The following is a 26,985-nucleotide window of genomic DNA, read 5'->3' on the forward strand; positions in this document are numbered from 1 at the left end:
CAAAACAGATTCGAAACAATAAAATCCCTGACCTGTTTTATTACGTTTGCTAAATGCCTCGCACCCGCTCGAGAGCGTACAGCTGACTGGTTATTTAGATATTACCTGCCGTGTCAAAAGCGGAGGTCATCAACGGCAAAGCGTTTTTGTTATGTATGTACATTCGTGAGTACCCAGCCTAAGCCAGCCGAGCTGGACATCATAACACTTAGCTAGCACATTCTGGGTGGAGGAAACGGGAGCGATATAGATCAGACCCGACTTTAATAAGGCCGAAGGTCCCCAAGAGGACTCGGGGAGCGAGGAGGAGGGGGGATCGAATTCTAGAATTAGACGTGGTTGCGCTACCCAGATACCACTAAACTATCACAAGGGATCAAGGAGGATTCGAAGACATTCTCGAGTAAACAAGTGCTCGTCGCTAAGTGTTGGGTCCCTCAGCTGTGGAATATTTTCACAAGACTTTACAGGGATCGGTGGGATTATTGGATCTTCCACTAGGTTTCCCCGAATGTAATGGATGTGTCTGGTCGTGACAACAGTGATCCTGTCTTCGGGGATATTCACTGCAGCTTAGGACACTGCAGGTTAAGTAAACTGGTTAGGGGCCAACAGTATTGCAGTCGCCTGGCCTCGCCTATTGAACAGCTCTACACCCTGGCTTCCACTCAAGTCTGTCATTAAAACTAAAACGAATCCTGTGATGATACAGCCGCCATATCGACGTGTTTTAGAATAGCGAGTATCGTATCGTTCATCCACAAACTGAAGCGTTTATCTGGCACTGTGTTATCTGGGCTGGTTTTCACAAGGGCTCCGTCAGTGAAACCTGCCCACAAACAGTCAGTTACTGTGTCCCTATCCACTGAACAACGCACATAATCATAATCAACTTCAGGTACGCATTTGGCGACTGCGTATTGTATAAGGCTACTCACGTCTGGTTCAATATATTCACACTGGCTTGACGTCTGGACTTTTAAGATCCAAGATTATCAACCTCCAAAGACGATTCTACAACTCACTTCTTTTTATTCTAATTCTTCCTTTTCTTTAAGGCAAGACAGCGAATAAGTATTACATGAGTCACTTGGGAGTCCAAGTTCGCCTGTGTGTGTTTCGAAGCTCACAAAGCCATTTTGAGAGTGGTGAATCTTCAAGTGGATGACGAGTTGCCCAAGCATCTGTCGTCCTCCAGCAAGCTATCAATCAAACACCTTCAGTGGCACTCTGCACCTTACTCATCAGCGTTCGAAAAATATATATATAATATATATATATATATATATATATATATATATATATATTTTTTTTTTTCAAACTTCGCCATTTCCCGCATCAGCAAGGTAGCGTTAAGAACAGAGGACTCTGAGGGAATATCCTCACCTGGCCCCCTTCTCTGTTCCTTCTTTTGGAAAATTAAAAAAAACGAAAAAGAGGGGAGGATTTCCAGCCCCCCGCTTCCTCCCCTTTTAGTCGCCTTCTACGACACGCAGGGAATACGTGGGAAGTATTCTTTCTCTCCTATCCCCAGGGATAATATATATATATATATATATATATATATATATATATATATATATATATATATATATATATATATACGTACACATGAAAATGCACTCTAAAGTAACTATAGGAACGGAGATCTGATCTTTTATTCTGTCTATCTCGTAGTACACCGAACGAATCTCGAATTATGAGCCGAAAGCAGCCTGTGTCTTCCCTCTTTAATATCTGAGTATCATCGCAGCAAATGTAATTCAGTCGCTGGACGATTCATCTCATTTGCAATGCAAACATTTTTTTTTTTGGTCTCACGTCCAACGACTAATGGAGAGACAGGACGCCCGTGTTGTTATCATGTACGTGATAACACGGTCGTTCGTTCGGCAGGTGTCGATCGACGCTGGTCTACCAGTCTAGCTAGCGAGGTTGCCTTCACCAAAGATTTCGGTGCGGCGGTCACTTTCTGTCTTGAGAGAGAGAGAGAGAGAGAGAGAGAGAGAGAGAGAGAGAGAGAGAGAGAGAGAGAGAGAGAGAGAGAGAGGTTGCCTTCACCAAAGTATTCGGTGCGGCGGTCTTGAGAGAGAGAGAGAGAGAGAGAGAGAGAGAGAGAGAGAGAGAGAGAGAGAGAGAGAGAGAGAGACGTTGCCTTCACCAACGTATTCGGTGCGGCGGTCTTGAGAGAGAGAGAGAGAGAGAGAGAGAGAGAGAGAGAGAGAGAGAGAGAGAGAGAGAGAGACAGAGAAACATTTTTGTGTCTCACTGACAGAGAGGGGTGTGGCCATTTCATATGTACGAGAATATTTTTTTTTGTCTCTCTTTATGTCAGACATTATCCTTCAACTCCTTTTTTACTCTCTCTCTCTCTCTCTCTCTCTCTCTCTCTCGTGCACAAATATTTCACTCCATTAATTTTTTTTTATTTTTTACGTGGACGGACGTGTCAAGAGCGAAACGCGTCTCAGAAGAATCCTTTACATTCATGTTGCCGTGTTACACGACCCTTGAGCAAGACCAGTACGACCCCTTGAGCACGACTGGCCACACGAAACCTTTGATCAACGACCTTGAAGACCAGCCTGGAGAACGAACGTAAGACCCATGAGCACCTTGAGCACGACCATACGAACCTTATGCGCGACCATACGACCCCATGAGAACGACCACTCGACCCTTGACGATGACCAAAAGACCCATGAAGACAGAGGTACGACCCTTGGGTAAACTACTGGTCCGTATTTAGACCTATACTTTTAGGGTCGGGTCACGGGCCAGGTCATTGTATCCAAGGGTCGTACCGTCGTCGTAATGCTAAGGAGCCGTACAGTCTAGCTCAAGGGTCGTACCGTCGTCGTGCTCAAGAGTCGTACCGTCTTGCTCAAGGGTCGTACCGTCGTCGTGCTCAAGAGTCGTACCGTCTTGCTCAAGGGTCGTACCGTCGTCGTGCTCAACGAGGGATAAACAGGGTGAACAAAACGTGTGTGTGTGTGTGTGTGTGTGTGTGTGTGTGAACACCACCCTTGCGTGCGTGCATGTATACACACTAAGTGAAAACAGCCTATCCCCGCGTCCCTCGCCGTGATACAACGAGACACCAACCGCCTCCCCCTGGGAATACACGTAGGTCGTGAGCTCCTGCAGGTAACGTGAAGGTCACGTGAGGCGAGCATCCATCATCATCACCATCACGGGACATTTCCCTCCCGTCAGGCTCGACACGATCCGTCCGTCCCAGGTGGTAAGGCGTGTGTGGTGTGGTGAGGTGTGGTGCCGCTCCTCCTCCTCCCTCCTCCTCCCGGTGCTGCCGCCGCTCCTCCTCCTCCTTCTTCTCCTCCCGGTGCTGCCGCCGCTCCTCCTCCTCCCTCCTCCTCCCGGTGCTGCCGGCTCTCCACCTCCTCCCTCCTCCTCCCGGTGCTGCCGCTGCTCCTCCTCCTCCCTCCTACTCCCGGCGCTGCCGCCGCTCCTCGTCCTCCTCCTCCTCCTCCTGATGCTACCGCCGCTCCTCCTCCTCCCAGTGCTGCCGCTGCTCCTCCTCCTCCTCCTTCTCCTCCCGGTGCTGCCGCCGCTCCTCCTCCTCCTTCTCCTCCCGGTGCTGCCGCCGCTCCTCCTCCTCCCTCCTCCTCCCGGTGCTGCCGGCGCTCCACCTCCTCCCTCCTCCTCCCGGCGCTGCCGCCGCTCCTCCTCCTCCCTCCTCCTCCTCCTCCCGGTGCTGCCGCCGCTCCTCCTCCTCCTTCTCCTCCCGGTGCTACCGCCACTCCTCCTCCTTCCTCCTCCTCCCGGCGCTGCCGCCGCTCCTCCTCCTCCTCCTCCTCCCGGTGCTGCCGCCGCTCCTCCTCCTCCTCCTCCTCCTCCCGGTGCTGCCGCCGCTCCTCCTCTCCTCTCGGTGCTGCCGCCGCTCCTCCTCCTCCTCCCGGCGCTGCCGCCTTGTGGCGGCGGTGGTGGTCACTTTGTGCTTCTCGGGGGCAGCTAGCCTCCACCGCATTCATGACCTGTGTGGTGTCCCGACCCGGTGGACGTGGCCAGCTTCCCAAGCGCTGCAGGAGCCTCATTGGGACAGAAGGGACTCCTCGAGGTAGAGAGGTATGAGGTGTTACCGGACTCTGCCATGAACACATCCACTCAGACACAAGTACATAAAGGCGAAAACACACACACACACACACACACACACACACACACACACACACACACACACACAAACACCACAGCCGGCTTACAGTGCTGCCAGTGCCAACAGCCACCTGGTTTCTGCGGTGCCAGAGTCAACAGTGGCTCTCCTGCCCTCCTTCACTAGCAGCAGTGCCAACAACGTGTTACTTCCACTGGTGCCAGTACCAGCCAACGTAGGTAGTGACAGCACTGGTGTTACCGGCGGTGGTGTCAAGGGTTGTGGTGGCAATAACAGTGGTGACAATCATGGCTATACTGTAATGTTGGAAGTGATAAAATTTTCGTATCTTTAGTTGACAACAGTCAGGGTGGCTGTGGTGTCACTGTTAACAACAATCTGGGTGTTGGTGGTGTCAGAGTTAACAACCGTCTCTTAGCTGTTTTGGTGTCAAGTGTTCGTCACAGTCTATAGGTCCTGTGGTGGTGTTCACAGAGTTGACAACATCCTTCTACCCTGTGGTGTCAGAATGAACTACAGACTTGATTCTGAGACGTCCTTCTTAACAACAGACGACGAGATGTGGTGTCAGTGACAACAACAGCTTGGATGTTGGCAAGGGAGAGTGCTGGGGGGTTCGAACCTAACCTGGGGATGTGTAAAATGCACGACAAAGACACTCTCGACCGCTTGAGTGCTACGTCTATATAATGAACGTTGTGTAAAGTCAAAATACAATTCCATTCCTGTTGAGTTTTTTTTCCTTTTTTGAAACTGTCGCGTCAGGGCATCGCATGTGCAGTAATTGCGGGCTGCTTCAACAGATTTCCATGAAAACCTACGCACACATGCAGTCGCTACTCACTCACTCCCTCGTCATCTCAATCTGGTGCCACCAGCTAGACAGGGAGAGTTTAGAGAGAGAGAGAGAGGGACATACTGAGTCTAAGTTCCCCTTTGAGCTTCTATAGACTATACAAACAATACGAATCTCTTTCTATTTTAGAAATAGAAGGACCCAAATCCTTGACTCGACAGGGGCAATGGAGATCCACACACCCCCATCTCTCTCTCTCTCTCTCTCTCTCTCTCTCTCTCTCTCTCTCTCTCTCTCTCTCTCTCTCTCCTGACTTGTGAAACTTATCTGGCGTAAACTCACACATCATGCGAACTAGAACTCAGCAGAGCTTACTCTAAGGCAACCAGTGCCAACTATTCCCTCAGTGCTGTGGCACCAGTGCCAACACCGGCCGGGAAGTACATGACAGATGCAGCAGCAGAAGCAGCAGCAGCTTTCTCGTGAGGAAGACGCCACTAACTAGGGACTGTGGCCCCGTCATAACAATACGCAGGTCCCTCAAGCTTGATCTACTGCACGTTGAAGAAAAAGAAAAAGAAGAGTGACGACCTCAGTTGAAAAAAAAAAAAGGATAGGGTGAAGCGGTTTCCCGACATAAGAGGAGGTTTCAGCTGCCCGCTGGTAAAATAGAGGGTTGCAGCGGTCTTCTGATATAACAGGGATTCCAGCTGCTTTTCTGATACGACAGGGGGTTGCAGCTGCCCCCTGGCATAATGGGGGGAGGATGAGGAGGAGGTCTTCTGATATAACATGGGGCTGCAAGCGGCCTTCTTACACATGAGATGGGGGGGTTGTGGGCTATAGCAGCCTTCTGATGTTAAAAAAGGGGGATGCAGCTGTCCTTGCTGTGGCCGGGTTGTTACGAGGCGTGCAGCAGAGTCTTTAGGAAGGGCAGTGTGTGTGTGTGTGTGTGTGTGTGTGTGTGTGTGTGTGTGTGTGTGTGTGTGTGTGTGTGTGTGTGTCATTTCCATAAGTCCAGGGGTAGTCTTTGCTGAGCAGCCTTATAGAGGGTGAGGGAGGGAAGGGGACAAGAAAAAAGTCTTTGTAAGCGTAGCGTAGATAGTGTTTCTTGAGGTGTTGCGAGAAGACCTCTGCCCTCTCTCTCTCTCTCTCTCTCTCTCTCTCTCTCTCTCTCTCTCTCTCTCTCTCTCTCTCTCTCTCTCTCGTCCCCTCGCGCCTCGGTCCCTGAACTCTCTCCAACGACGTCAGCCACAACAGATACAGCAACCGTTTTCGAACACTTACTTCTTCGCTTGGGCACAATTCTTGATCGACTGGACTAGGGCATATTTCCCCCCATGCTCTTTAATCCCACAGTGTTCATGTAAAACAAATCTCATGTCAACAAGTGAAGGAAACGTGTAATTAAGAGAGAGAGAGAAAAAAAGAGCAGGACAAGACAAGCAACAAAGCTAACTACCATCTAATTTTTTTTTTTAAGAAAATCTGTCTCAAAAATAGGTATTAGATCCTTCATTTCTTCCTAATGGTCTCTTTCTCTGAGCCCTTTTTTTTTTTTTGGCAGGCTTCACTTCAAACCCCGGCCTCTTCCTAAACTTCCACCTCTTGACATGATACAACACCCACATTAGTGGTGGTAACTGTTAACAGTGGGGGGCGGTAAGGAAGGGGAACTGTTAACAGTAAGAAACCAGGATACAACACACACACACACACAGCGGCGTTGATTTGTGGTGGTAACCGTTAACAGTAAGAAGCCAGGACACAACTCGTTGGTGGAAACCAGGACACCGTTAACAGTAAGAAGCCAGGACACAACTCGTTGGTGGAAACCAGGACACCGTTAACAGTAAGAAGCCAGGACACAACTCGTTGGTGGAAACCAGGACACAGTTAACAGTAAGAAGCCAGGACACAACTCGTTGGTGGAAACCAGGACACCGTTAACAGTAAGAAGCCAGGACACAACTCGTTGGTGGAAACCAGGACACAGTTAACAGTAAGAAGCCAGGACACAACTCGTTGGTGGAAACCAGGACACCGTTAACAGTAAGAAACCAGGACACAACTCGTTGGTGGAAACCAGGACACCGTTAACAGTAAGAAACCAGGACACAACGCGTTGGTGGTAACCGTTAACAGTGGGAAGCCACGAGTAACGCAGTGGTAACTATTACCTACGTCAAGGCGCGTGGTAATTTGCACAGATACAAATGCCCCACAGAACTAAGCCTCTGCTCAAAGCATCACTAGGATTACCCCAACCCCTTCTCGACTACCCAAACTAAACGCAATGCCACCGATACCATTATATTTCAACGGTAATAGTACAACTAATGGTGCACGCTTCGCTCCGGCAGGAGAGAGTACGAAACATTTGGTACACTAAATTGTACATTGTAACAACTACGACATATAAAACTTGAGGGGGTGGAGGGGCTGGGTTCGTGGTCACATTAAAAACTAAATTTAACATTAAAAATTATAGTAGAGTTATATCATCACCAACAGGAAAAAAAACAAACAAAAAACTTCTTGTCATACTAATATCAAACAGTAATTTTGGACAGAGAAACAGGATAATAATATAATTACAATACGGGAAATATATATAAATAGAATCACATTTGTGTTTAGCGGCCAAGGTTTAGTTCACACAGTTACACGTTAGAAGGGTACAACTGTAATACGCATGTAAGACCACATCATTTGGGTACTTAATGTAATATCTACAAACACGATTACATTTGACCAGATTACAAAAAAAAAAGTACAAACTACAGCTAATGAAGTAGAGAAAGTATAAGGTACACATACTTTATACATTGTACATCATAAGGTACACATACTTTATACATTGTACATCATAAGGTACACATACTTTATACATTGTACATCATAAGGTACACATACTTTATACATTGTACATCATAAGGTACACATACTTTATACATTGTACATCATAAGGTACACATACTTTATACATTGTACATCATAAGGTACACATACTTTATACATTGTGCATCATAAGGTACACATACTTTATACATTGTACATCATAAGGTACACATACTTTATACATTGTACATCATAAGGTACACATACTTTATACATTGTACATCATAAGGTACACATACTTTATACATTGTACATCATAAGGTACACATACTTTATACATTGTACATCATAAGGTACACATACTTTATACATTGTGCATCATAAGGTACACATACTTTATACATTGTGCATCATAAGGTACACATACTGATATATATGTATAAGGTACACATATCAAAAGTACATATCATGTATATGGAACAAATATTAACACAACTCACACCATGTGAAAGGTATAAAAATGTCCCTAATCAAACCATGTCATTAATGCTCAAAGAAAACGATCAAAATAAAAAGGTCCCTAACTATCGCTGACTAAAATAACGGCCAGTTTGGATGCAAACCTAACAACCATCAAGTGCGGACCGTACACACACACACACACACACACACACACACCCGAGCACATAACCGCAGTACAACAAACTTACGTGCAAACATATGATCATATGACCTCTCTCTCTCTCTCTCTCTCTCTCTCTCTCTCTCTCTCTCTCTCTCTCTCTCTCTCTCTCTACATTATAGACACACAAACACACACACATATTTATATATATATATATATATATATATATATATATATATATATATATATATATATATATATTTTTTTTTTTTTTTTTTTTTTTTTTTTTTCATAGTATTCGCCATCTCCCGCGATAGCGAGGTGGCGTTAAGAACAGAGGACTAGGCCTTTGAGGGAATATCCTCACCTGGCCCCCTTCTCTGTTCCAAAAGAATATATATATATATATATATATATATATATATATATATATATATATATATATATATATATATATATATATACCCCCTTGCCCCGGGGTTATCGTATTACTTAAACCCCCAATATGCCATTTTCAACGTATATTTGTGGTGATCCGACCTATTTGATGGGGAGGAGGGGGGTTTAAAATGGCGGGTTCTAAACTGACACGGTTATGGTTATATTTGATAAAAAGCAAAACAGATTGTGATACAGGTGACTGGGGGAGGAAGACTGGCTCACACACGCGACTGGGGGAGGAAGACTGGCTCATACACGCGACTGGGGGAGGAAGACTGGCTCATACACGCGACTGGGGGAGGAAGACTGGCTCATACACGCGACTGGGGGAGGAAGACTGACTGGTACAGGCTACTGAGGGAGGAAGACTGACTGGTACAGGCTACTGAGGATGTACAGCTGGTACAGCGAGACAAAGAGAAAATTTAACGTGTTGAAACTATATCCTTAAGGATACAGTTTCAGTATGTATTGAAGATACAGTAGGCGTTGTATTCCGCTTACTACATACAGTAGGTGTTGTATTCATCTTACTACATACAGCAGGTGTTGTATTCCTCATTACTAGATACAGTAGGTGTTGCATTCCTCTTAAGAGATACAGTAGATGTTGTATTCCTCTTAAGGGATGCAGTAGATGTTGTATCTCTCTTACTAGACACAGCAGGTGTTGTATTCCTCTTACTTATACAGCAACGTCCAAGGACTAAGCTAACCATGGGGGAGGCCTGTGGCAGGCGGAGACTGCAAAACACCAAATCCTATCACAGACAGTGCGACCCTTCAGCATGAACGCGTGCCTTACAAATCCCCACAACAATGCGTTGTTGGCACGACCCCTTGAGAATGGTGGCCTGGCCTTTCGACCTGACCTCCCCCTAAGTGTCGTCCCGCCCAGCTCGAAGAGGTTTGATGATAAACACTGATCTGTGTCTGCCATCATGATACCACTACCGAGACGGCATGAAATGCAGACCTCCCGAAGGCGCTCCTAGGGCGACGTCGTGCCCCTTACTTCTTCAGCAAGGCTGTCTACTGTCACTCGGCGTATGTCAAAAAGACACGCATGACACGACGGGGAAATTCGCGGCGTGCTTGGAAGTGAGCGAGTGAGTCTCTCTCTCTCTCTCTCTCTCTCTCTCTCAATATCTACCTCCATCTGGAGCAGATCAGATCAGAGAGGACGCCTTTCGGGAGGGAGGAGGAGGAAGGAGGAGGGAGGGGAAGGAGAATGTTGGCGACTCTCTCTCTCTCTCTCTCTCTCTCTCTCTCTCTCTCTCTCTCTCTCTCTCTCTCTCTCTCTCTCTCATACCGCACGTACCCGCGCCCCAGACCCTCAGGTCAACAACCACCAGACGTGTCTGCAGCGGCGGTAGGGGGTGTGGAGGGGGGGTTCCGGGTTCACGGACGTCCTCTAAAAGCCGGTCAAGGGCGTCACTCTCACAGTGAGGGCGTGTGAAGACTCCGCGAATCCCATGCCCTCAGGGCAGCCACAGCCACTAGTGACCTCTACCTATTCCCAGAGGGGTCTCTTTTCCCCCCACTGAAATTCGCCCTTTGTTCCCTTCCAGTAAGAAGGAGTCTTGCCCCTGATTCCTGATTGTCCAGGTTTTATGCCTCGTATGTGGCACAGGGTCAAATGCTTTCTGGCATTCCAGACACGAGGCATAAACCACCACAGCGTTTTCCCCTCGTCTAAAACGGTGCTTCCTCTCTCGTAGAAATGTAAAGAGGGTCATTACACGTTGATCTCCTTTCCCCTGAAACTGACCTACCCCTTCACTCAGAGCGCGTCCAATTTTCTTAGCGTGTTTGTATATCAACGAATCCTTCAAATGATCGTACATCTTGGACTTAACGTTTCCTTACACGAGAGACATACACTTTCAACCCACACTCTTTGACCTTTGGTTCCACCCGGTGGACGTGGCTGCCATCCTGAGCGCTGCGGCGGAGCTCTATAGAATGGTTTAATGGAGCAGGAAAGCAACCTTAAAGGAAAACGAGCAACCTCCACGATTCTTACGTTATTCATTCGTTCGTTTTCCCATGCCATTTTAGCTCATGATCTCAGGCGTAACCCTACTCAGTCAGTCAATCACCACCATCCTTTCCCAAAAATCTGCCTCAAATGACAATCCGGGGTCAAAAACAGAAGAAATAATGTGTCAAACGTGCACGACTGACCCACTGAGTCGTGGATATGCCAGTGTGTTGCGTTCTGAACGCATTTAGAAACCACTGTGTACGTCACCTGTTTGACGGGGAGCCAAACACAACGCAATCCACCATCCCCCACCTGGCTCAGTGTGGAGTATAGCACGTATCATCCATCACCCACCTGGCTCAGTGTGGAGTATAGCACGTATCATCCATCACCCACCTGGCTCAGTGTAGAGTACAGCACGTATCATCCATCACCCACCTGGCTCAGTGTGGAGTACAGCACGTATCATCCATCACCCACCTGGCTCAGTGTGGAGTATAGCACGTATCATCCATCACCCACCTGCTCAGCGTCGAGTAGAGTGCAGAGCACGTATCATCCATCACCCACCTGCTCAGTGTGGAGTACAGCACGTATCACCCATCACTCACCTGCTCAGTGTGGAGTAGAGTGCATAGCACGTATCATCCATCACCCACCTGGCTCAGTATGGAGTATAGCACGTATCATCCATCACTCACCTGCTCAGTGTGGAGTAGAGTGCAGAGCACGTATGATCCATCACCCACCTGCTCAGCAGCAGGTAGAGGAAAAATAGGTATCATCCATCACTCACCTGCTCAGTAAAGGGAGGAGAGAGGAGGGTACGCAAGCAACATCCATCACCCACCTGCTCAGTAGGAGGTATAGAATGCACAGGCATCATCAAACCCTCCCTCCCTGCTCATCAGCAGGAGGTAGAGTGCACCAGACCCCCGGTCACCACTCACCTACGGCAAGAAACAAAGACCAAGTTAAGCCTAGCTTATCCCGAGCTACCAAGGTCTGAGCTTACCATATTAAATGTAATTGCCTTTCATAATGATCATAATATTCTTAACTGTAAATTGCAGTGTACGAGGCAAAAGTATGTGGTACACAAAGATCTGATGTGTCTCGACAGAGAATACCTTTTATACATTACCCTAATTTGAGATTCAACAAAATTAGAGCTGTTCTATATATATCTTTTTTTTAAAACTGCACTAAATTCTAAAATGAGCAGATAAATTGACCTGATTACGAATGCCAAATCAAATTATATATTAACAATGGCTATATCTTAAATATTCACGTTTATATATATATATATATATATATATATATATATATATATATATATATATATATATATATATATATGAACACTACCCTCGTACCCCATGCGTATCGTAAAAGGTGACTAGAGAGGGCATGAGAAAGGGGGCTGGAAACCCTCCTCTCCTTGTATTTCAGTTTCTACAAGACTTACGAGTAGAAGGAGCCAAGAGACGAGTGCTCCTCCTCCAAGACTCAGGTTTGGGTGTCCGAGGGAGAGGAGGAAGAACCAGGATGTGTCTGGCACCCTAAATGAAAATGAAAGTCAAAAGGGAAGGCGGAAGAATGGCTTGGGAATACCCAACAGGTAAAGACGCCTGGCGTTAACGCGAGGGCGAGAGCAAAGGGCGTGGGTGACATTGCTACGAAGCAACGGTGGGTATGATCCGCTGAGGGAGTGTAGGGGGAAGAAGAAATGAACCCCGTCAGACTAAAGCAGGTTGAGGATGAAGGCGAAATACTGACAGGTGGGAGACCGTCCGTGTGTATATGCACCTGGTCACGAGAGAAGAACTTGGGGCGAATGGTTGGAGTGGGAGGTAAGCCAGCTCGTCAACCACTTCGATGCTCGGGGATCGAGCCGTAGTGACTGGGATGCAAGGGTGGGACGACGTCGCGGCAGATGAAGATAACTGATGAGGAAATGTGTGTGTGTGTGTGTGTGTGTGTGTGTGTGTGTGTGTGTGTGTATATATGTGTGTGTGTGTGTGTGTGTGTGTTTTCCCTAATCTCAAGCACCATTAATGTCCCACCCTGACACAAGAGAGTGCAACTGTTCCAGGTCTCCGTCAAGACACGGCGGAAACAAAAAAAAAAAAAACCTACCAATATACAAACAAACAAAGAGCCAAAGTTAAGTGGAATAACTCTTTGGAAACTTTTGCGAAATGTAAATAAAAGTTTATGAGGGATCCTGTTGATAGTACAAATATATATATATATACTTTTTCTCTTCTTCGCACTTTTCCATCTGTTTCCGCTCACCTTTCCCACAGACGGGCGGTAAACCCTGCATAACCAAGTCTATCCAGTAACTCGCGTCTGCGGGGAAACAGTATTGTCACACTCGGATATCATAATAAGGCAACTTTGTCCGCAACATAAAGAAGAAAGTGAACAAAACAAGTGTTGCAAGGCAGCGCCTCTCTCTCTCTCTCTCTCTCTCTCTCTCTCTCTCTCTCTCTCTCTCTCTCTCTCTCTCTCTCTCTCTCTCAGTCTCCAGAATGTTGCAGCTTCTCCTTAACTACTCCCCTGAGAGAGGGGAGGAAGAAGAAAAAAATATTCGTCCAAGTAATATATACAGACACACACGACGTTGACTTTGCAGGCTTAATCACAGACCAAAGTTTGTTGTTAACGATGTGGTAATGAGGCCAGAAAGAGGTGGGGGGAGGGGGGGTTAGGAGGGGATCGGGGGTGTGTATAAGTGGGAAGGGGGGAGGTGAGGTGGGGGAGTAAAGGAAGAGAAGGAGGAGGAGGAGGAGGAAGTGGTGGAACAAGGTGGTGTGTGTGTGTGGGGGTGTGTGTGTGTGTGTGTGTGAGGGCCAGCGTTGCATGGGGTGGTGGTCGTCGTCCCCACACACACACACACACACACACCAGGCCAGGCCAGACGGTAACCAGAGATCCCGCTCCGCCAAGCCCCGCGTCGCGCCGTCATTAATGCAAATTGATTAGGCAAAGTTCGGTCCGTCTTAAAACTTTCATCGCTATTATGGTGATAAATTGTTGCCAGGATGGATGACACGAGGGGGGGAACAGGGAGGGTAGAAGACATGACAAAAAGGAAGAGAGAGAGAGAGAGAGAGAGAGAGAGAGAGAGAGAGAGAGAGAGAGAGAGAGAGAGAGAGAGAGAGAGAGAGTTCCAATCAGCTGCAATCACACGACCTTCAGAAACCAGGGAGTAAGTCTGTTTGTCGCTGCTGATGGGATGTTGTGTCTTTAAATGTCAGCGGCCACTCAACGCAAGCCACCTCTATAGCAACCTCCTCCTCCTCCTCCTCCTCCTCCTCCTTCTGCTGCTGTGGGCAGCCTAACGCACCTCGGTGGCCGCCAGTCAACATCGCCAGCTTCTGAACACTTTGCTTCCATGGTAAACAACGGAGAGGACGAAGGAAATGTCAAGGGGAACGTAAAAATCCTTCTCCGAGATCACGATTTCTATTTCTGATGTGTGAATGTCTAATTCATCTTCTTTTCTTTTTCTTTTTTGTTCTAAAGAGAGGAACAGTTTTATCTTTTTCTTTTTTTTTTTTCGCAAGAGAGGAACAGTTTCTTTGATCGTTCGAATCGCTGGAAAGCTTGAGAAATGCTGAGGATGCATTGTGACGATTGTATTCGACGAAATTTACTCATCTTCTCCCGATCAGTGAAATACCATTAAGGTAAAAAGTAATGATCAATGTTCAGTGTTGGATGCGAAGAGAAAACCACCTCGTCCTTCTGACTTTAATCTGTGTGATCGACAAGAGAAAACTCACTCACTAAATAAATTACTGCTCACAGGTGCATCGTGCCGCTGGACAGTTTATCGACTGAAAGCACAATTTTGCTTCAAGTCCACGACTTAACTTTAGTATTTACGCTTTGGTTACAGCGACAGTTTGCAGGTTATTTCCCTCTGAATTATTTGCACACCTTCTAACTTTTACTACACGAATCGATGTGTTTCTGATACCTTCCACTGTCACAAACAGCCTCGAAAGACACCCAGTGGTCTGCTGCTCTTTGAACTCCTTTCTATACTAAAAAATACGAGGTCACATATCACCTGTATGTGCTAGTAAGGCATCGAACATACACATACACACACACACACACACACACACACACAGCATAAATATATATAAATAAATAATTATATCATTACATCAACTCAGACTGTATGCCAATAGCAGGTCAGCTGACCCACAAAGTGAATCATTAAGGATGCGCTTCAACCAGAGGTCAGCTCCAGTTGAGGCTATCACACGTAAGATTCGTACCGTCTTGCGTCACGGGTCGTAATTTCGTTCTTAGGCCGTCCTGCCCAAGGGAGCGTAGAAGAAGAAGAAGAAGAAGAAGAAGAAGAAAATAACTTTGCTCCCTCCGGTGTGTCATAATAAGGGCTTATGATGGGGAGAGTTAATGGGGTATTTTGTCCCTTAAGTGAAGGACCCGTCTAAGACGATTATATAGCCATTACTCTTATGTAACAAAAGAGTACCATACTATGATACTGATCCCCCTAAAACCCATTTGAATTCAGGCTGGAAAGTCTTCAACACAGACGAATATTCATAAATACCTCCGTAAAATAATTACTTTTAGGTTTCCTTCTCTCTTACGTCCACAACATATTCACCTCTGAGCACAATATGTTGTTCTCGGAACCTCTGCTCTTTCCGTCATCCGTCATTCCTTATTTCTTCCCCATTTAGTACATCTCATTTTCTACCTCACTTATCGCATTTTCTACGAGTTCCTCAACCTCTCTGGCTTTCAGATATATATATCTATCCAGGTGGCCTACTCCAATCCCTCCCTCTCTTCCTTCCTTCCCATCCTAATGTTCCTCCCTTCTCTCGCTTTCTCCTTCATCCTTTACACTCAAGGGACACCACCTCCTCCTTCTCCCTCTCCTGAGACCACTCACTCTACACCCGAATACTCAAAATTAATCAAGGATTCCCGAGGATCCCCAACGACGCTACGTTTTCTTTCCCCTTCTCTCACCACCCCCCACAACCACCACATGGATTCTCGCCTTTCCTTGTTGACCTTGCAAGAAGCTCCTGGCGACTATTGTGTTAAGGGATGATTTTTTCCCACCCCCACACACACACTCCCCCAAAACGAAGCGGCGGGGGCAACGATGTGGCGTTCTCAAGATGTTGTCGAGCCCACAATGAGGCCAAGATGTACGGCTAATCAATCAAGCTGACGGGATAATGATTTAATTAGGTTTCCCCCCCCCCCCAGCAGCAGCAGCAGCAGCAGCACGCTGCAAAGGCTCTTTTGATTGCTGCGGGGGAACAGCTGTGGGAGGAGGAGGAGGAGGAGGAGGAGGAGGAGGAGGAAGCGGAGGAGGAGTAGAGGCGGCGGCGGCGGCCTCCTCCTCCTCCTCCTCCTCCCACCGTAATTCATAGCAGTTGTTCTGCCCGTCGTAAACACACACACACACACACACACTTTTTTTTTGGTTGTTGTCTCCGCTGGGTATTTCGAGCGGCCCCGATCATGTGGCAGACTCGACCTGCATGATAAGCTGAATGACTGCCAGGCATCTACACTCAATACTTTTTTTTTTTTAACCCCTCAAGCACGAGGGTCAGGCCCTTGAGTGACCCATGATCAAGCACAAAGGTCAAACCCCTGAGCACGATGACTTGACCTTTGAGCGCACACACACACACACACACACACACACACACACACACACACACACACATACACGCGCACGCGCGCAAGCTTCCGTGGTGCAGTGGTTAACATTGTGACCCAATATTCCCATGGGTCCGGGCTCTAGTCGCAGACGGGGCGAGCCGGGCCACAGCTAACCCATTTGTTGGCCAGTTGATCTATACACCCAGGTGCAAGCTGGGGGTGTGTATATATGAGTGTATATATATACAAAGGAAGGATATATATATATATATATATATATATATATATATATATATATATATATATATATATATATATATATAAAGTTAAAAAGACGGGATAATACACTAATATAACTCTCTCCTCGTGCTACACAAATACTCATCACAATTAATGAAAACAAAAAAAACCAAAAGTAAAAAAAGATAATCCCAAAACACTTACTCAATCACAATGAAACATATGTGTTTATAATTACCCCTCGACCCTACCGAGAAGGGGGAAAAATTACTGGGATTTTTTTTCGTCTCTTTGCGAGACTCAGCGCTACAATCCACTCACTATGGGACGTTCACAACTAATACCCGGGAAGGCAGTGCGTCACATGATTACTCTGTGGCCGTCGGCAACTCGAGGATGAGCCGTTGTGACATCTGCTTCTTTTCTCGCACCGCTGATCTTTTGGCACATCCTCCCATCCTCACGTCTTTCCTCAACAGCTACGAACTGACTCTCTTTATCAAAAAGGAAAGGTTTTTCCCATTTCCTTCAAAGTTCATGGATTTTTTTTCTTTCCCCTTCCCCTATCCTTACTTCTTTATCTTCTTTCGCGCTTTCCAATGCTTCATACAAGGACTGGCATCAATGCGGATCTTTCTCCGTAAATGAAGACATCATTAACCCTATGTCTCATGTCTAAAGAAAGCCAGCGAGAAATGTCACAACACCTCATCGAAAATAACAAAATACTTAAAATTCTAAGACTAAATCCATTCTCCTCATCCAGACGGAATAGTTTACCATAGATGAAAGACTATGTAATATATATATATATATATATATATATATATATATATATATATATATATATATATATATATATATATATATATATATATATCATGTTATTTATGTAAGGAACCAATTCTGTGACAATTTATGTTATGAACATCAGCCCACTGGTGGGGTTTGACAGAGGAGCCTTCGTGATCCCCTGTAATCCTTTTGCGCTACCGCCCACAGGATGAGCATGGGGGGTGCGCACCTCCATAAATTTGCCGGGGGGGCACCGGCGCAAAATCAATGCATAAAAAAATTCTGGGCCTCGTTTGAGGTCCCACATGGAACCTCCGCCTTCTGAGGGGGGGCGCCTTCCTAATCCAGCAGTCAAGGTGGAAGCACCAAGCACCGTCGCTGGCATCAAACAGGCGTAGTCTCAACGTACGCACCGACTGAACATTCTCTATCACCATCTTACGCATCGGGGCAACGCCACCTTATTCATTACTCCTCCTCCTCTACGCATCGCTTAAACGCCACTTTACTGTCGTCCAACCATCGGCTAACATGCTGCCTATCATCAACTAAAGGTACTTAAAGGGACTGACCGACCCAAGGACGCAGCTGAGGGGACATGAGCTGAGGAGAGAGAGAGAGAGAGAGAGAGAGAGAGAGAGAGAGAGAGAGAGAGAGAGAGAGAGAGAGAGAGAGAGAGGTCGCCCGGGCCCAACAAGCGGCAGCAATCAAACGCAATCGCTGTAGTTCCACCAATGAGCCTCATTGGCTGTTGCTGCGGGGGAGGGGGGGGGAAGCGCGCCTGGGGCGCAACCATTTGTCTTCAAAGCTCCCCGAGAGACGCGCCCCTCTCCCTCCTCCTCCTCCTCCCCCAGTAAACTCGGGCCTTATTTACTCAATTGCCACTTTATTGCCCCGGGGGCAATGGATAAATTATTTCTAAAAGGTTTGATTTTACGGTATATATCGCGGGTGATGAGACCAAAAGGCCCCCGCGACAGGCTGGTTAAAGAAGGCGAGGAGTGGGACAGACTGCTCACTGGCTGGTGTGGTGAGAGAGGGAGAGAGAGAGAGAGAGGAGGAGGAGGAGGGGAAGGGTAATACAGCGCAGTCTGGAGACACGGCCACGGTCGTCGTGGAAACTAGCATATCTCAGGCATGACGAGTGGACGCCCGTGAAACTGAGCGATCTACATCGCCATCGAGGAGGGTTAAAAGACCCGCGAAGGAGGATGAGGAGGAAGAAGAAGAAGAAGAAGAGTATCTCCTCGAAGTAGAAAAAGTTTGAAAGATGACAATGGCACTAGGGACATCAACCATCATCATCTCCTAGCGAGGACACATGCATTACATCTGCTCAGGTCTTTAACCCAGCAGACAGGGAGGCTTGCGTCAGCCCTTTCCCCCTGCTGACACACTGCTGAATTCATCCATATGAATTCCCGCAAACCACAGCAGGTGGGAGGAAATTTGTACCAGAGAACAAAACTTGTTAACTAGCCCCAGTATCTGTCTTCATACTTCTTTATCCTTCCTATCTCTTAGTCTGATTAACAATCCTGTGCGCCTGAGAGAGTTGCCAATGAACACACAAGTCTCATTCTTCCTCCCCGGAAATAAATACGTTCCCATTTCTTCTTCTTCTTCTTCTTCTTCTACGCGCATCTGTGACGCATCTGTAAGTCTACTTGTACAATATACTGTTTCCTGACGATCCCTCAAGCGTGAGATTAATTACAAATATCATCCTCTCATTTCAGCTGTGGGTGGGTGTGGGTGTGTGTGTGGGTGTGGGTGTGTGGTTAGGTGTGTGTGGGTGTGTGGGTGGGTGGGTGTGTGTGTGTGTGTGTGGGGGGGGGGGGTGCGTGTGTGTGTAGGTGTGGGTTTTATAAACCGTCCACAGTGATATATCAAGCCTTGAACGCCTCGCCATCCACACGTTCTAAAATGGCTGTTACGATCCTCTCGTAAACAGTTGATGCTGTGAGCGAACACCCCGAGACCGTATGTTGTAATCCCTGGGATTATATCTTATCATCCGACGGTGCTTCTTTTAATCTGCAGCCACTCCCACGTACACGGAGGCGACAGGCTCTCATTAATCTGTCGTCTAAATTGATACCATAGCTCCCTCTCTCTCTCTCTCTCTCTCTCTCTCTCTCTCTCTCTCTCTCTCTCTCTCTCTCTCTCTCTCCGGAGCCTCAAATTACATCTTCATCCCAATCTCCTCATCGCCACCTTTCACCATTTACACGGAAGCATCTCTCTCTCTCTCTCTCTCTCTCTCTCTCTCTCTCTCTCTCTCTCTCTCTCTCTCTCTCTCTCCCCTCTACCTCTGCCCATCGTCACCCATCACCAATCCCCTACCACCTCTTCTTGCCCATGGCGCCAGCTCCCGTCCTCACCCCGTTAACATTACATAAATCTCGACCAGAACGACGCCTTGGAGGCGTGGGTCCGATCGACTTGTTCCTATTACAAAGGAAAACGTAGGGAGGTGGCGGGGGGCCATTTCGATGTCGCTTATGGACTCTACTCTCTCTCTCTCTCTCTCTCTCTCTTTCTCTCTCTCTCTCTCTCTCTCTCTCTTCCTTTTTACCTGCAATCTTGTCTCCCCCCCCCCACCCTCACACCACCTTGTCCCCGGCCATATTCTCTCTCTCTCTCTCTCTCTCTCTCTCTCTCTCTCTCTCTCTCTCTCTCTCTCTCTCTCTCTCTCTCTCTCTCCTGTCCCTACTCCTCCTCCTCCTCCTCACCAGCAGAACATCCTTGCCTCCTCCTCCTCCTCCTCCTCTCCACTCCCCTGCGTCACTCGTCCTCATGCGTCATTCAGTCTAATGACCCATTCTGACCCCTATACCGGGGAGCAATCATCTCCGTCTCACCTCCAGCACAACCCACTCACTACCGCCTCTCCCCTCCTCTCCCCGGTGACGACCGCTCGCCAAATGGAAGGAAGGAGGCGTCGGCTGACCCATCGTCATTCACATCCCATTCTTCAATTTTTTTTTCCTCCCCACTGCGCTCTGTGCACACCTCATTCCCCTACCCAACCCACTGGGAACACTAATGGCGCGTCTCGCTCCTTTCATTTTCATCTTCCTCTCTCTCTTTTATTCATCCTATCATGCCTGGAATACGAGATCCCTGTGCCTCCTCACCTGATGGTGAGGGCCGCGTCTTGTATTAAAGAGCCCTAAGGGTGGGCAGCCGCATTCCTCATTCCGCCGTAATAGAATTGTTCCCCTTCCCAACCTGGGACTGTTGCAGCGTCTCTCCACCAAGGTCTCTTCTTCCGTCCACAAGAGAAGACGCGACTCGAACACAACCGCCTTGGTGGACCGCTGTTCCTTGTTCTCTCGACTCCAGTCAAAACCCTCGCTTCAAAATCACTTCATGTTCTTCTCCGTTGGTTGATTCTAAAGCCGACATTTCATACCTCTGGAGGAAATGCACGATTTCTTTCCCTTTCTTATCCAAAGACGTCTTTCCCACTATCATCCGGACATTCTCTCCCTCTATTATCCGGACATTCTCTCCCTTTTATTATCCGGAAAGCCTTTCCCTCTATAATCCGGAGCCTCTTTCCCTCTCTTATACGGAACCGCCTTGCCTCTCTTATCCTGAAAATCTTTTCTTATTCGGAACCCATTTCCTTACCTCTCCAGAAACTCTCTCATCTTCCCTACGGGTCATCCCGGTGGTGTTGTTCGCAGCTGTGGTGGGTCGTGGTTACCATGAGCTGCAGTCTTGGCTCTTATTCCACGCGTTCCATTTCCTCCAGTGTTGTGTATCTTTAAAAAGGAAGAATACATTCTAAGGCATTTCTTTTTTTCTTCGATTATGACTTAAAGGTGGGGGAATATGACCAGTGCCCTCAAATGTCAGAGGATGGTTGTCTGACACTCAGTCGTCAAGGCAAGATGTGTGGCATATGACGATTTCTTTCTTGTCTGTGACACCCACACTTCGATCGTGGCTGACGCTGTCATCAGTCGCTCCTCTGATCTCTCGGCCTAGCCCCAAGGCACCTGGGACGGTCCCCACCATCACGTCAGCACATCAAAACCTTCAGTTACGTTTCGCCGACGTCTACCACAAGCCTAGTCCTCTCTCTCTCTCTCTCTCTCACTCCTCCTCCCTCATATTCGAACCATGGACTACCTACCTAACCCACCCGCCTCTCTCGGTACCCACTGAGCCCTAGCCTATGGGAGCCGACTCTCCACTACCTCGATATGACAGGACGACGCACAGCACCTCACCTTTCACCTCTCCTCCAGCCGCTCCACCCATCTTAACGGCCATATTCTATCACTTTTCGTCCATCAATCTTTCGCGTCTTTCACAACATATTCGTTTTTTTACTTGCTTTACGGTCTTCGCTTGACGTAGGTGCCGGGTTTACGATTACGTCTGACTGCTGAAACCCATAGACGTTGCAGCTGTTCACCAACGGATATTTGCGTTCTTTGGTAAGTCAAACTCTGCTCAGATATTCCCTTTTTTTCATCCCATGTTTATGGAAGCCTTAAGTATCTTCTTTCCAGTCGCCAGCCCTACGTTTGTGCTCCGGCAATCTCATATAACCACTACCTGCTCTCTTCCGTGAACTAGCTACTCTCATTTCATCACAACTCCAGTTTTATGATCTATTCCTTCAATTTTTTCTTTCTTTCTTCCCCTCGTAAGTCGACTATGTCAGTTCCTCTCATTCTCTTCGTGAGGCCTAAAGTTTACCTTCAGAAATTCGATCTTTACCCCCTTCTACCCCTTCCTTAGCCTTCGTATAGGGCCTTCGTTCTTGTTCCCTTCCCTGCCCGTTCACCAGAACTCCCCAACACATCCCTCCTCCCTTATCCGAGCTTAACTCTCTCACTCACCCCCAACTACTACTGCTACCCATCCACATCATGACTCTTCTCTTCCTCCACCCAGCAACCCCTTCTTCAAGTACCTGACCCTCCACTGCGTTACCTGACTCCCCATATGCTCCGTTACCTGACCATTCCATCCACTGCTGGAGCCCCAACCACCACCCCTCCCTCAACCTGACCTTTCCCTCCACCAGAGGACTCTCCCCTCCCTCATTCCCTACCCGGCACCAACAACTCCCTGGAGGACGATCATTCGTAATGAAAGCGGCCGCGCCGGACCTGCTGGCCAGATAGCGTCGCCTGCTGCTTCCTCATCTGCATTATCGAGCCCTCTAATGGCCCCTTCTTTATTCTGTGTTATCGCTGCTTCCTGTCCTCATCAAAGCGGCTGAGGCAGGGCGAGGAGGGAGGGACCCAGCCTCGCTCCTGCTGCGCTGACCACACGACTTAGCGAGTAGAATCATATCTTACGTATACCTGACGATGGTTTCAGGGGGGGTCTTCTACCCTCCACAGCTCAGTTTAGGGCCTTTACCCTTACCCCACGATGGGCGCGGAGGTCCTCTACCCTCCTGCAGCTGAGTCTAGGATCTTATCTTACCTTGTGTATACCTGACGATGGTTTCATGGGGGTCTTCTACCCTCCACAGCTCAGTTTAGGGCCTTTACCCTTACCCCACGATGGGCGCGGAGGTTCTCTACCCTCCTGCAGCTGAGTCTAGGATCTTATCTTTCCTTGTGTATACCTGACGATGGTTTCGGTGGTCCCCTAACCCACCCGTCCACACAGCTGGGTCTAGGACCTTACCTTACTCTTTACGTATACCTCAACGCTAGTCTCCCAAGGTCTTCTTCCAATAATGCAGTCGCTGATTTGAACCAAGAATATCTATCAGGTCTACGCTTCAACGCTATCTATGGTACGGCTTCCAAAACCACTCTGAACTGGTAAATCATTCCATGTGTTTACAATCCTGTTGAAGGAAAAGTACTTCGGCCTCATTCGAGGTTGAACGTTTGCCCACGAGTCTGTATCCATCACAGCGTGTGTTAACAGACGAATCTAATCGCATACCGTTTGATCGAGATTACTGGAGGCTTTGGTTATTCTGACTACTTAACCTTCTCTTTTCAGAGCTGGATGAATTCACTTCGTTTTTTGTTAGTAGATGTCCTGTCTACAGTATACGGAGACAGATGATTATATATATATATATATATATATATATATATATATATATATATATATATATATATATATATATATATATACATATATATATATATACACACACACACACACACACACACACACACACGAGAGTCAATGCCATTTTACATGAAAATAATGCGGTCATTTTGGGGGAGGGGAGGAGGGGAGGAGAGAATCAAACACACCGACGTGAAAACGATTCATATTACAAGCAACAAAGGGAAAATTGCCCGGACGCCGAAAATAAATCAACGGATCAAACGGACTTGTTAATGGATATAAACGTTCCCCATTTGCAGCCTCAATAATTATGTATTACTTACACTGTGCGACCTCGTTACGAATCACCAGGCAGGTCCTGTGGCAACCTAACCTAACCTAACCTAACCCTAAACCCTTCATGGATGAGCCATATAACGTTCTCGGCGCCTAAAGCTAGGAAACCCCTAATTCTAAGCTGAGGGGGGTTGCGGAAGCTGACTATATACGTTTGTTTAAGCTGACACCACCATACAAGGACGTTTCCATAAATATACATGAAAAAAAAACAGGAAAGTAAAACACTTTAAGTTCATTTTCTTGTTTTTTTTTTGTTTTTCTTTTTTTGTATATGCTAGATCACGTGCACCACCGTGATCCCTTGTAATGTCTATATCAGAATTCCTTTTCAAAATGTATGTTCGACACGACAACCAACTCTCTTGTGGAAGACCAAGACCACCTGAACACACTACCTCCATTTCAAGTCCCCAGTGTCACGTGAAGCTAAACCTCCACTACATTACAAAAGATTACTGATCTCAAATATCCACAACACTTGAAAACGTTCTCAGTTTGTTAAAGGGGCGCGCGAAACGTTCTCAGTTAATTCAGGAGCGCGCGAAACGTTCTTAGTTAATCCAGGAGCGCGCGAAACGTTCTCAGTTAATTCAGGAGCGCGAGAAATGTTCTCAGTTAAGGAGCGCGCGAAACGTTCTCAGTTAAGGAGCGCGCGAAACGTTCTCAGTTAGTTAAAGGAGCTCGCGAAACGTTCCTAATTCATTGAGAAGTGCATGAGGTGTCGCAGTCATTTAAGAAGCGCGCGAAACGTTCTCGGTCAGTTTACGGGGGGCGCGCGCGCGAAGTCCTACTTCGACCGAAGAACACACGCGAAGAGCAGAGACTCCCGCCTTCGGAAAAAGCCACCCGTTGTGACTGAAAAGGCGGCGAAACTTTTCTATACGCTGACAATTTCTTGAGCTGCATCATCACTTCGTACGTTTACGGACAGACCGACCGACCCATCTCCCCACGATGGATCGCCTTAATCTCATTAGGAAAGTTTATCGTGGGAAGGTAATCGGATGATAAACCCCATCGTTGTTAAATGAAGCAAGGGGGAAGTCCAGGGTACAGTACTGCACGCCTTTGGTGCTTCGTCCTGGCCCCATTTCATGGGACGATATATAGCAGTGGGTGATGTCAGTTCGTACTACAGTGACATCTGGGTGATGTCAGTTCGTACTACAGTGACATCTGGGTGATCTCAATTATCATACGATACTAAGCAGTGAGTGATGAAAGTTATGATACAGTACCTGGCACTGAATGAGGCAAGTTATGATACAACAGCTGACACTCGGTGATACAAGTTATAGTACGATACCTGACACTTGGGAGATGTCAGTATAATAAAGTATCTGACGCTTGGACGATGTCAGCATCATACAATACCCAACACTCAGGTCATGTCAGCATAATGAGACACTCGGGTGACGACAGCATAGCCAAATACATGACATAGGCTTCATGTCCTTATAATACAATACAGGACACTTGGGTGATGTGAGTATACCACAAATGTGCCGCCCTCAGTGACCAGTGTATACATCCAGATGTGGGTTACACAGTGATATTTGCAATGGAGCCTAGAGCCAGTGGCCCATTAGGGGAGAGGTTTTTGTTCCACTTAGATCGCGGTGTGGAGGCGTTGTGAAGTGATCATGATCAGCAACCTCCCTTACGATTCAAGTGTACATATCATTAATACGATGCCAGGAGGGGGAAAAAAAGTAACCATTTCACCATAAAAAAAAACTGTGAAAACTCTTCCATTCTGTAGAGAGAGAGAGAGAGAGAGAGAGAGAGAGAGAGAGAGAGAGAGAGAGAGAGAGAGAGAGAGAGAGAGAGAGAGAGAGACGCTTATATGACCGAATGAAATATATTGGTAGAGGATGGTGAGGAGGAGGGTGAAAAAAAAAAAAAGAGGGTGATGTGTGAGGTTTGCCTCACATCCACTTGGAAGCGACTCCTATAAATATAAGTCAACGAAATTTTCACGTCCATCATGAGCAGCGAGTCCAAACCTCCGCCAGAGGCCCCTGAAACGAAGGCATTATTTCTGAGATCTCGTCACTTCTCTCGAGACCCCCCACTCGAACGCTTCGCTAACCACACCAACTTGCTCGTGAGCTTCCAATGTTAAAAAAACTCCAGTCTTGATCTCTGAGGAAAATCACTCGCTGGCTTCCCGCCAGCGCCCTCACCCACCTGAATCTTAATCGCCCTAGCGAACTGCAACTGACGAAGCACTTAACCACAGAACCGAACAAGGTAGAAAAAAATAAATCCGCATTTCTTCTCCAATAGCTTCGTCTCTTCGATGTATATCAACTGACTCTTATACTTCTCTCTTGTGTCTCCCCTGATGATGTGATTATTACACGAAAGTGCACTTGGGAACTTTTCGTGTTTTATATATATATATATATATATATATATATATATATATATATATATATATATATATATATATATATATATATATCCTTTTAAAAGCGTAATTAAGCAATTCTACCAACGTCCCTTTGATCATCTTATCCTTAATTCTTGATTTACTCTGATGTCTCTGGGAAATGCTTCCTTAATTAAGTGACACGTCTGTCTGCTGGGTAATTGAGTTAAACAGGGGAGGACCTCTGATTTTCTGCTCGCCAGGCACCTGGCCGAAGTCCCAGAAACCTGATATGTTTGAAGATGGTGGAGTTCACGAAGCCAGTCCTCAACTTGCCTCTAGAATACGTGACACAAAAAAAAAAGAAGAGGAAAAGAAAGATGGTGAATACCATCGTCTTGAACGGGTACCATACGAATTATAAACCCACAACTCTTATGGTTAATTCGTGCTACCAAACCCCACTTCTGTACAAGGTGTACCTTGAAGTGTTAACTCACCCACCCCATCCCTTTCAGATCAAGACGGGAATAACCTTCAAGCATGACGGTACAACCCTTGATCAAACCCAAAAGTTTCGTGAACCATTACGGCAGCGAGCGCTCCTTAACGCATCGAACCAGAAGACTGGAATGCCTGTGCTCCATGAAACCTTGAACCA

The 26,985-nt window shown here is 47.0% G+C and overlaps 1 protein-coding gene across 1 annotated transcript in view; it reads right to left on the bottom strand.

The window, feature by feature from the left end:
• LOC139762421 (uncharacterized) overlaps window positions 1-26,985 on the bottom strand; it is a 1,009,039-nt gene that overhangs the window by 525,362 nt on the left and 456,692 nt on the right.

Source organism: Panulirus ornatus, chromosome 43 (assembly GCF_036320965.1).
Source record: "Panulirus ornatus isolate Po-2019 chromosome 43, ASM3632096v1, whole genome shotgun sequence".
Classification (NCBI taxonomy): domain Eukaryota; kingdom Metazoa; phylum Arthropoda; class Malacostraca; order Decapoda; family Palinuridae; genus Panulirus; species Panulirus ornatus.